A 12,114-nucleotide genomic window follows, 5' to 3' on the forward strand; every position below is an offset into this window, starting at 1 on the left:
CTGTTCAATAAACTTTAAAAATACAAAAATAATTTTTTAATTTTCCTATAAACCCTAACCTAATTTCTAAACTGTATATGTATATATGCAAAGATTTTTCCATAGTTAGTTATATGCAATTTTGTAAATAAATAACAAATTGAAATAAGGCACAGAACTGACGGGAATTAGAACACTTGCTAAGTAAACAAAGTGTGAATGTACAAACAGTGGGTCATAAAACAGATATATTAACTCTATGTATAATATGTAATAATAACTTTCAGACCTTGAGTCATGGACATGACATTTCAACATAACTCACTCTAGATTCTTATAGAACCCATTTGTTTATACAACATACAAAACTATAATATCAGTTTGAAATCATAATAACATAGCAAAGAATTATAAAGTTTTCCAAACAAACTGTAACAATATATCAACTTATAACATAGATCACAACATAAAATATTTGCAATTCGAAATTTTCACATGTAAAAACATGAATAAACAGATGACCAAATGCATGTAAAATATACTTTCATTTATCAAAGAACAAAACACATGTATGGATACATTACAATAATTCTTTAAGCTATAGTAACAACTAACAGCTTCACCTTTACCTAGTAACAACTAACATTGTAATACTCCAAATACTGAAAGAGTCTTTGGATTATTTGGAAGATTGTATAAGCGCGCAGACAGAGACTTTAACTTAATTTCTGAAGTTAAAAGAAATAGAAGTTGATTGAATACAGTAGTTGGACATTTTTGGATATATCTATTACAAACCCATAAGCGAGATCTATAAAACCTTTACAAAATACATAACACAACACGAATTTTAGAAGTATAACAATACGATTCGTAAGAATTGATTGCCTCAGAATAACTTCGGATTTCGCGCAGGAAACAGATTATTAATACATGTTCATATTCGGTAACAAAATCTGTATTAATCCAACATGTCTAAACAATCACATGTCACTTAAACATTTCTAGACCATGTCACACACCTTGTGGTGACCTAACCAGTACTACCCTCAATTGATCCGTCGAATTCCATAAACATATAACAAAATACACTTAACACAGATCAAATAAATCTTTATTTTCTTTCCAACCCGAAGGGATACTACGTATAACAGAACATTGAACCCCAACACAGGTTATAATAGAGAAAAACTCTTCTGAACCTCTAACACCTAACAACAAATCAATTCAGGTAAGTCAGGTAAGTCAAGTCACTGGACATCAGGATCGCCTCCAAGCATCAACACCGGACCTACCCGAAAGGATCTTCACCCACTGGACGTGGTTATGGAATAGATACTTTTGTGGTTGTTGATGTTCACTCTTTGCTCTTTGGGCAACCTATGTCTAGGAATCGACTTACAGACGAACCGATCTCAAGCAACACACTCCAAAAAGAAAGAAAATCCTTCAGAGAGAAAAAAGAGAAATTGACTTATTAGAATGTACAAGAGACTTTCAAAAAACTCGAAACCCCGGAAAGATGGAGTCAAATATGACTTCCAGAAAGAACTATTTGAAAGACTTTATTATTTAAATAAATAAAGACTGAAAATACTCTTCCCTGATTGGATAAAAAGGGAATAATATCTTTTCCTTTTTATCCTTTAGATGTTTACCCATTTACCCCTCTTCTCAGAAGAGAAAGTTATTTAGTCAGTACCAGTTCACCACCTGATATAATAATAAAGTATATTTCTCTCTCTCTCTACTCCGCTCTTGTTTTGTATTGAGATATACGTTAGGCTTTAGCATTGGGGCCCGTGCACTGTCTACTGAAGCTCAGATAGAAGAGTAACAGTCTAGAGATATAGAACTTTAGTTAGTCAGGTAAGCCTTAAGAGTACACCTTATTCTTGAGACAACCATAAGACAGTTCCAGAAGTAGCCTAATAAAGGTAAACTCAGAAAACGTCTTAATCTTTAAAAGTTATGAAATATATCCAGAAAATCTTAGTCTGGTGCAAATTAGGTTGCTTAATCAGATGCCCAAATAAGCAAATTACAGAGCTTTAGATCTCTTCTCTTCTTTGGATTCAATACGCAGAGGGTTATCACAAACAATAACGTAACTGTCGCTCGAGAAGAGTTTAAATAACTAGCGATTATTTAACAAACAGTGAATCATGCAAATTACAATTGAGTATTTCTTTGTTCCTGAAAAATGTGCAACGGTGTTTCACTGAAAAATGGAATGAAGTTTTTAAAAATTTCAAACAAAATGAGAGAGCTATCCAAAAAACTGTTCAAAGCAAAAGCTTTTAAGCGTCAATTTCCAAAATGAAATTAAGTAAAACGTCCAACACTCAAAATTATGAGATGTCTCACTTTAATTCACATTTCTCGATAATTCCGGAAGGCTTTATCCGAAAGTTAAGATGCTGAAGAGAAAAAGTCTGCATAGGATATTTTGAGCAGCCAAACCACCATTTCAATCTATTCGAGAAAATTTCAATGCACAAGAATAAAAAACAATAATTCGCTTTTTGATCTCAACGGTTGTAGATTGCAAACTTCTATTGCGAGCTGCATTTTCAACCATACATTTTTGAAATTCAACTAAACGCTTGAAACATCACAGCATCAAACCCTATTAAGATTTACTTTTTGTGTTTTCTGAATTAGGATCTTTCAGTGTGAAACACTTTAAAGCAATATTTTTGATGCAATGCGACTCTTAGTAGGCCCACACAAAAGAAATTGAAAGGACAAAAACTCAGTAAAAAATCCCGATTTTTTAAAGTAAAATATGAAATAAGAACTTCAAAAGCAAAACAACCAAAAGAGATCAAAAACTAATCAAAATCTTATACAATGAATGACAAGCAAGCGCCCCGGGTTGACCTTTCTTGGCAACCATATCCAAGAACCATATATGGTCCCATACAGGCCATACAAAATTTTCTTATATGATCTTGCTATGGTTGCCAAGATCTCCATATATGATTCTTATATGGCATCCAAGAATCCAATATGGTCATTTGTGCGTTCTTTCAACGCCCATACAAAGCTTATGCAGCAGTTCCAGCTTTTAACGCTTTACACGACTTATGGCATATTGGTACCATATATGGTTCTTACGTGGCCCATATATGGTTCTTATATGGTCCATATATGGTTCTTATATGGCCCATATATGGTTCTTATATGGTCCATATATGGTTCTTAAATGTTTCTTATATGGTTCCGGCATGTTTCTTACATGGTTATTACCTTGTCCACTCAAGGCCATTACAACAAAACCTTTGTGATTAGATATATGGTGGTTACATGATCCATATATGGTTCTTACATGTTTCTTTGATGGCTCATATATGGTTCCGACATGAGCCAAACATGGTCCATATCAAGTTATTCCAAAAAAACCTTTGTGATTAGTTACATGATTCTTACATGATCCACAAATGGTTCTTACAAGATTCATACATAGTTCTTTTATGGTCCTCTATGGCACCATAAATGTGTATGGTCTTGGATATGGTTCCCAAGACACCATGAACTTCATTTTTTTTCAAGTGTCTTGATGAGTTTCTCTCCACTCAGAGTGCATTGTATGGGTGTTTTAAGAGCTTTTTGAGCAATGTTGATTTTTTTGCATGGTCATCTATATGGTTGCCAAGTTACCATAAACTCCATATATGGCTTGGATATGGTTGCCAAGAAAGGTTTATGGTGGTCAACCCGGGGCAGAAAGATCAATTTTATTCAATTCGAAGACCAGGCAATATTATCTAGTGGGATAGCTAACCCCCAAAAAAGTTCTTTTAAACGCTTCAGGAAAAAAACTATGTTCTTCAGTTCTTCATGAGAATTAGTTTCGTTATGATCTGCAAGTTCTTGGAGTAGTAATATAGCGAGTCAAAAAGGACGGAAATTCTGGTAGGTGGAAAACTATAACTGAATTCTCAATCTTCTGTTGCTTCTCCGTATTTCAACTTGCAGCTAAGAGCCGGGAAAGTAACAAAAATTGAAAAAAGCCCCTTTCAACCAGATCAACAGCACAAGACAGGTTCAAAACACGCACAAAGAAATCGTCAATTAGACAAGCCAAAATATTCTCTCCAGAACTACAAAACTGGAGTCTCACTAAATTGTATAACAAAAAAATCGAAAAAGGAAAAAGAACCGCCAACAATTTTCGACATTAGCTTGAGTATGAGCAATATCTGACACTTTGTCTTAGAACAATTAGGTACATTCATACGCTTCATTAGCATTCTGAAAACTTTGGGAGCAGAACCGTAACTTCTGCACATCGACGCCAATTTCCATGTCCGAAATGACTGAAGCGAAGCCTGCTTTTCAGCTCCCAAATTTAATTACGGATGTCATATATTTTTGACAAATTTTTTTTGACAAATGCGGTTCAGAAGTCAAAATTACGAGTTGGACTGGAGTTTGTGTCACGAATGTATCTGTAATTAAAACAGCTTTAATCTCAATTTTTGGTTCCTTGCTGGCTCATACTTCATTTGTGTCATATCCAAAGTTTTTTTTTGGAAGCAATCTGCCTCTATTGTCTTAGTTTGTGGATGAATCCGAACCATGTGACGACGTTAAACTGCGTACGGAAGTTAGTAAATTATCGGAATTTTTGAATTTGGAGCTGATGGGTTGTCGAATGGATTTTCGCGCCCCCAAGTAGATTTTACAGGAGGAAGTGACGGAGTAGGAATTTCGACACGGTCTAGCGCAACGCAATCTAGTTTAGGATTTTGTTTGTATACACGCGTTTCTAATGCCCCAAAACCATTGCCTTTGTTCGAAATACATGTGCTGTTAAAGACAATAGGTTGCTCATTTGAAAATTTCTTTGGTATTTAAAGATCCTTGTCTCCATTTTTCTTTTTGTTCTCAATGAATTCTATGATATCTTTTCTATGAACTTCTAATTTTTGTTCGAACGTCCTTTTTTCTGATATGAGATGCGATTATTTGCATAGGCATGTGGACCTGTTTTGCGCTCCTCTCGAGCTCCGAATTTTGTGATATCAGAATTGTGCCCCATCCTGGGTTTCTTCCTGGCTCTTTTATTTGGCTGGTCGTTTGAATTGATTTGAGGACCATACTGTCAGGAGCCAATACTTCGCACAATCTGTTTAAGTTCCTTTTTGTCTTTCTCCTTGGTTCAATTTCCCGGCTGTTTTGATGTAGACTCTGCACTATGTATTGGGTATTCGGTGGGGGCAATTTGCAGTTCGCAATAGTCTATGCTCATCGTGTTTTGCGAGCCTCTCTCTCACTGTTGCTTTCAATCTCGCGTGGCACATGAGCCATTCTTTTTTGGCGTGACTACTGACGCCTGAATCCAAATTGTTCGGGAGATAAGTACATTCTCCCAAGAGTCAGATCTTCATTTAAATATTGATTAGTTATTTTGCCATAATAGCTGTTTACACATTTTTGTATTATTGTAATGACCAAGGTTTCTCTGCATCCAGTAGATTTTTCGGAAAAAAAGACAACTTCAGGAAGTTTAGAGCTCTCAAAAAAACAAAAATCAGCTTAGAAAATTCACAATTCAGTATTCTCAAAACAAAAGAGACGTAAAAGAAGTTTTATGGAACGAACATCGGATCAACCAAATTCACTATTGAAAAGTAAAGACTTTCTCTTTCTATTTCATCTGTATTACCAGGGCAGATCGCTAAAACTAAGTTCTTTAAAAACTTAAGCATAAGGAAACACAGAAAATTTTGAGAGTTAGAGAGATCGCCAAGTTGAAGAACTTTGGAATTTAGAAAAAAAAAGTTTTTCATATCTCTGTTTTTTGATACTGCCCTTCGTATTGATCTTTCCGAGTCTGTGAGAGCTTCTGTATAACGAAAAACTAAGTTAATCATTGATTGTTAAACTCCTCATATAAAAATGAAGTTTTTTGAAAGCTGGAAAAAAATTGTTGCTTTTTCAGTTCACATAAATGTTCTCAGCTCACATAAAACGTTCGCTTACATATTAGACTCAAATAGAAAATAATTTGAACAATTGCTACAAATTGCGGTTCTAGATATTTGCTTCATGTTTTGTGGTGTGTGAGTTTGTGTGTGTATGTGTGTGTATGTGTGGGTGTGTGTGTGTCTGTGTGTGTGCGTGTGTGTGTGTGCGTGTGTGTGTGTGTGTGTGTGTGTGTGTGTGTGTGTGTGTGTGTGTGTGTGTTCATTAGCTAAAACACATCTGCGAGGTTTTGAGTTGCCTGTTATGCTCTTGAAAAATCAAAATTCTCCAGTTTTTCGGAAAAATTTTTGAAAAAGTTTATTTCGAATTTTAGTATCAGTTTTGAAATTACCTACAAAACGATGACGAAGCATTGGAAAAGATCAGTTACCAAAAAAAAGTTGTTTGGTGTTCGCTTTTGTGTTTATGTGTGTGACTGTGTCTTTGTGGGTGTGTGTGTGTGTGTGTGTCTAGGTGTGTCGGTTCTAGAAACTAGGTGTGTCTGTGTTACAAACCAAGTGTTTTTCTGTGTTTGGGTAAAAGTTCCATTATGCTCAAGAAACATCAGAAAGTCAAGCGCCAAAATTACAATTAGCGATACAAATGCTTCAAAAAGTCCAAATTAAGATATTCAGAAAAAAATAAACAAAAAGACCTATGTGACCGGTGAGGAGCTTTGATTAAAAATCCGTTGCAGAAGAAAAAATTAGAAATATATTTTTTTGTTATTGGAGTTTGTATTTTTGTGTACTTTGTGAAATGTGCGTGGTTTTTGTGTGTGTTTGTCTGTGTTTGTCAAGTTTCATCTGTGACTTTTTCTTTCGAAATGTACGACACTTAACTAACTTTCTAGAATTTGTTCAAGCATTTTTGTTTTTGTCTGTCGAAAAAAGATGGCATACTTTTTGGTTCATACAGAAAAGGTAATTTTTGCCTATGCATGTAAGTTGCGTTCGGATACTCGCGTTTTCTGTTTTCTTTGACAGAAAAAAATGGTTGTTTTTGCAGCCTTGAGATGAATACTGGAACATACTGTGCTATGCACGAGCCACCTTGTTTAATCACTATATGAGGATATATATATTTATTTTTTTAATGTTTTTTATGTGTGTTACATGAATTAAATTCAGAAAATCTTAGTCTGGTGCCATTGAGGTTGCTTTCATGTGGGTGATTGTGTCATGGCGAATTGTTTTCTAATCTGCTATTAGTATTGCTGAAATTTATCATTCTGCAATTAGCATTCTGAAATTAATCACCTTTTAGACTTTCGCCTATTTTAATCTAATTGGCAGGTTCAATTGTTAAGTATTGTGGAAATTAGATACTGTAATCAAGGGTAAAGGCAACAGATGACGAGAGTTTGATCCAATCTCAACTGGTTTTGGCAACTGTCACTGTTGCCAGGGTTGAGAAAAAGCGACGTTTTTTGTCGAATTTAGTCGATTTCGTTGATTTTTTATGTAGGAAATGTTGACTATCGTCGTTTTCGTCGGTATTGTTGGTATTTGATAGAAGAAGTGTCGATTATCGTCGTTTTTTGTCGCTATTGTCAGTCTCAATTTGTTTTAAATACAAAAGAAGCAGATTAAAACTAAGTGACTGGTGGTGCAGTGGAGGAGAAGGTTGATAGCATATTAGGGTTCGAAGGCTCGAATCCTGTTAGGGACTGTCTTTTTTTTAAGAATTTTAGAACAGCAAAAACCGACGATTCCTACGTTTAAAAAACGAAGAAAAAAACGTAATGGGTTTGATCGGTTTTGGGGAAGTAAAACCAAGGAAAACCGACGATTCTTATGTTTGAATCCAACGAAATTCTCAACACGAGTGTTGGCAAACGCTTACAGCTTTAAGCTTAAAACATAGTCGTGAAGAACTCATATTCTCGCGTAATTATACTTGATAAAATGTACTATTTGCAACGTAATGTTTTTAAGTGACCAAATTCAAGATGCCACCATTAAAAGATGAAAATGAATGCATTTCGGCATACAATAAAGCTTTGTATTATTTGTCAGAAGTGCTCCGTTATACCAAGTTCTCAAAGTTTTGGTAGTCGCAAAGGTGCTATCGAGATTATTTCATGGGTGTGGAAACAAATCGAGACAAGAAGGCTTCGCAGCATAAAGAACCTTATTCGAATTCGTCGCCTCAAACGAGATAAATTTTGTAAGCAGTGAATGGAACCGTTTTTAAACACTCTAGATGTCAATAAGGAACGGCCAGAACAAAGCAAAAATGTACATGAGAGAAAGGGTCAACTTTCTAAAATGTATCAGCATATTTTGTAATCTATATAATGTAATGTCCCAAAAGCGTTTCAAATGCGCAATCGAGTGCAGAGCAGAAAAATTGGGGCAACCTGCGTGAAGGAATATGTTACTAAATATAACCCCAGTGTCAATCAAGACGTCTCGTTGCAGGCGGGCCATGTAACCACTTTTGACAATCGATACCTCTTCTTAATTTGCCCGTGGCTCAGGCAAGAACCCTATACGAAATGTGGTTGCTGAAGAGTTGTAAAAATTTGAACCCAAGGCTGACGCAGGCTGAATTAAGGCGAAGTAAAAATAAATACACTCCCATGCATTATAGCTAGCTCAAACGGACTGGTTTGACGTTTCAATCAATTGAGTGGCACTTTAAGTTGATACCAAATTCATTGTGAAAAGGAAATTAAAAAAGAGGGGGAAGGGAAAATTTTGAAATTTATAATATCTATTCAAAACTGGAGGCAATTTGTAAAAGTCAAACGGCAAGGCCTCTAATTTTCGTACTCTGTTTTGCAAATTGCCATAACCCCCACAGTAATATGCAATCGGGGAAAGAGAGAGAGAAAGAGAGAGAGAGAGAGAGAGAGAAGAAGGAAAAGGTGATTGGTTGCAATTGGAAATGTCAATCATTTGGGAAAGTATACTTAAAGTAGAGACAAACGGGAAACAGCATCATCTCTGAAACCATGACAAAGAGCAGACATACATAAAAACAGAAAACTCACACCTCAGACCTCTTTCACTTCACTTCCACGTCCACGTTCACAAACAAGTCCACGTACAAACAAAATATCTTATATACTAATTCAAAAAATATGTAATTTAGATAATAATAATATTGTAGTCAAATAATGCTTCGTTTCAGCCAACTTGTTCAGTCCTATGCTGTGCGCAGATTTAATGGAAATAAGCCGCCTCTAAAAGGCTATAGCTCATATTTTCTCCCTTCTTCTACCAAGGTCAGTTTCAGATACGTAAGATTTAATTTCATTAACTTTTTTTCAACTTAGTCTAGTTCAAATACAATTTTGTGAAATCTTGTCAAGTGGTCTCAAAGTGATCAGACAAAAGTTATGACGTAATTGTGTCAAAATTGTAGCAGACTAACATCACAGCCTGCAACCACCACGCAAAGTATGTACGAAATTACTTCATATCATACCCAAGTGTTATAAGCTTGTCGGCCAGCCAAAGACGTTGAGATAACCAAATTTTCCTCAAAAAGCTCAATATCCTCTGAATGAACAACATAACATCTTTTATGGCCCCGAAAGTCAGTAGATTGATGCACGCTTGGTTCACTTTGACAGGTAAGACAAAAAAGATCAGGTGCAGCCCTGTAAATCAATTGAAACTTTTGAATACGTAACAGGCATTACGCAGATGATTTTTAATCTAATCGTGGACAAATCGCTCTCTTCAGTATGACTCAACTGAGCAATGTTTCGGGAAAATTTTGGAAGATAAAAAAGCAAATTTTTTCTGCAGTACGAATCCGCTTACTTTCTCAAAGTTGAAGAGCAAAGAATTCGTCAAGGATTTTTTTTAATCAGAAAGTCAGTAGATTTATGCACGCATGGTTCACTTTGAAAGGTAAAGTCGAAAAAATCAGGTGCTGGCCTGTTTATCAAATGAAACTGTTGGCAATGCAATAAAATTATTTTTTTAATCTAATTGTGGACAACTCGTTCTCTTCAGTGTGCCTCAATTATGCAATGTTTCGGCAAAAATTTGGAAGAGGAAAGCAAAATTGTTTAGCAGTACGAATCCATTTGCTTTCCCATGAGGAAAAGCAAAGACTTCGTCAAGGAACTTTTTGTTCAGAAATCGGTAGATTTATACACGCATGGTTCAATTTGAAAGGAAAAAATGAAAAGATAAGGTGCAGCCCTGTAAACCAATTGAGTCCTTTAAAATATCTTTTTAAGAAAGCAAAATTTTGGAAGCAGTCCGAATCCGTTTACTTTCTCAAAGTAGAAGAGCAAAGATATCGTCAAGGAATTTGTTCAGAAAGTCAGTAGATTTACGCACGCATGGTTCGCTTTAAAGATAAAGTTAAAAGGATTAAGAGCTGCCCTGTGAATCATTCAAACTTTTCGCTAAGGAAAAGGTATTATTTAGATAATTTTTTAACCAAAATTTTGACAGATCACTTGCTCCAGTATGTGTATGCCTCTAATGAGCAATGTTTCGAAATACAGCTGATACCTAAAAACTTAAGCATGCATTTTTGCTGTTCGTTAAACATGGTGCCTTATAATGTCATACAAATAATAAATAGGAGGATGTAAAAATCAGAGAGGTGTTTAGATTATTAACGAATAGTGTATGCACATGTGGTGAAGAAACCGTGAAATCAGAACTCCAAATGTGTTTGCGATAAAGGAAAAGAAATTAAGTGTATGCGTACAAGGTATTGGTTGTCACAGAAAAATTCGGAAACTGATTTCAGCAGTTCAAAGTCCTTGTCTTTATGCCATATTTCAAACTCAATTAATTCCAACTATTTTAGGACTTATAGTTTACCCGCGGACTTTTCACTATCTTCTATCCTTAGTTTGCTGCGATTAACTCAAAAGTGATCACTGCGGAAAGTCTTGAAAAGCCCTATGAAGTTTTTTCAGTTGAGAATCAGTTTATAAATAAGGGAAGGAGAGCTAGCTCAAGTTGACAAGTATTTTTGTGGTGAGTTTTGAATTATGTAAATTTTCTCTTTTCAATGACGTCTTGTGTGTCAATTGAACATTACCAGAACTATATTAACAGAAAACATCCTCTTCTAAACTGAAGTCTTGAGATTTTCAGCTACTATGATTTTCCTGCTAGTCGATCAGATTTGTTGATTATTTGGTAACAGTTGTACAGGAGTGACATTGTTGATTATTTGAAATACATTATGCAAAGTCACTCCAGTAAAACTGTTACCAAATCATTTTTTATTTATAAAATTAATATCTGGCACTCCTTTTTATTCTAAAAACCGAATGACTAGTTACTAAGCATATGGAAACTGTACAACCATACTTCTTGAAAACTAAAGTATCATCCCTAGTGATCGGCGAATTGAAAAACTTGCGAGAATCTTGAAAGCTTTTTGATTCATTTTCAAGGTTCTTGAAGGCTTTCTGCTTCATTTTGCAAGATTACTTGCAAGATGAATCGAACAGCTTGCTAGAAAGTCGCAACTTTTCCGATTCGTGTGCTCGAGAAGGGGCCACCAGAGAAGGCCTGCCGGTTTTTGCAGCAGAAAATTTGTCTTAGTTTTTGCATGAACCTTTTTAGCTTCTTTGACGACGGTTTATAGGAAAAGCAACAGTCGGATGTTTTATTGATATTTTGCAAAGTATCACACCAAACTAATTGTATTACACAATCTGGCATCAAGAACTCCTGTTATAAAAAATTTTCGTGATTAGTAGCAGCAACAAGTTTCTATATGGCCTGGCAAAAAAGTTGATTTATATGCAAATCCGTTTATTTTTTAAAAACCGAAACTGCCAAATGTTAACATTTTATTTCGCCATGAAGCAATTTACTTTCATTTAGATGCTCATTTTTATAATTAACTTTTTCTTCTTGCAGCTGGGTCCACGGCGCAATAATCCCCGCCTAAAATTGGTGCATTATGAGCTCCATAAGGAGCGCAACTGACCTAGCCACCAGCGACAAAAAGACCCAAAATAGCTAAGACTGATGCGCGATCGGGTCACAAACGAGGGTGGGGTTTATCGCGCTGCATAAAGAAAGTTGTGAAGACAAAAAAATCAACTTTTTAACAATCCGTCTAAAAACTTGGTACTCGTGCCAATCGTGCAATTTTTTAGCAGACATTTTGAAGCCATTTTGTGTGGCACAATCAGTTTGGTGTTTTGGTGTGGTACTTATGGTC

This window comes from Convolutriloba macropyga, chromosome 1, assembly GCF_964194025.1.
Source record: "Convolutriloba macropyga chromosome 1, txConMacr16.3, whole genome shotgun sequence".
In the NCBI taxonomy this organism is placed as follows: domain Eukaryota; kingdom Metazoa; phylum Xenacoelomorpha; order Acoela; family Convolutidae; genus Convolutriloba; species Convolutriloba macropyga.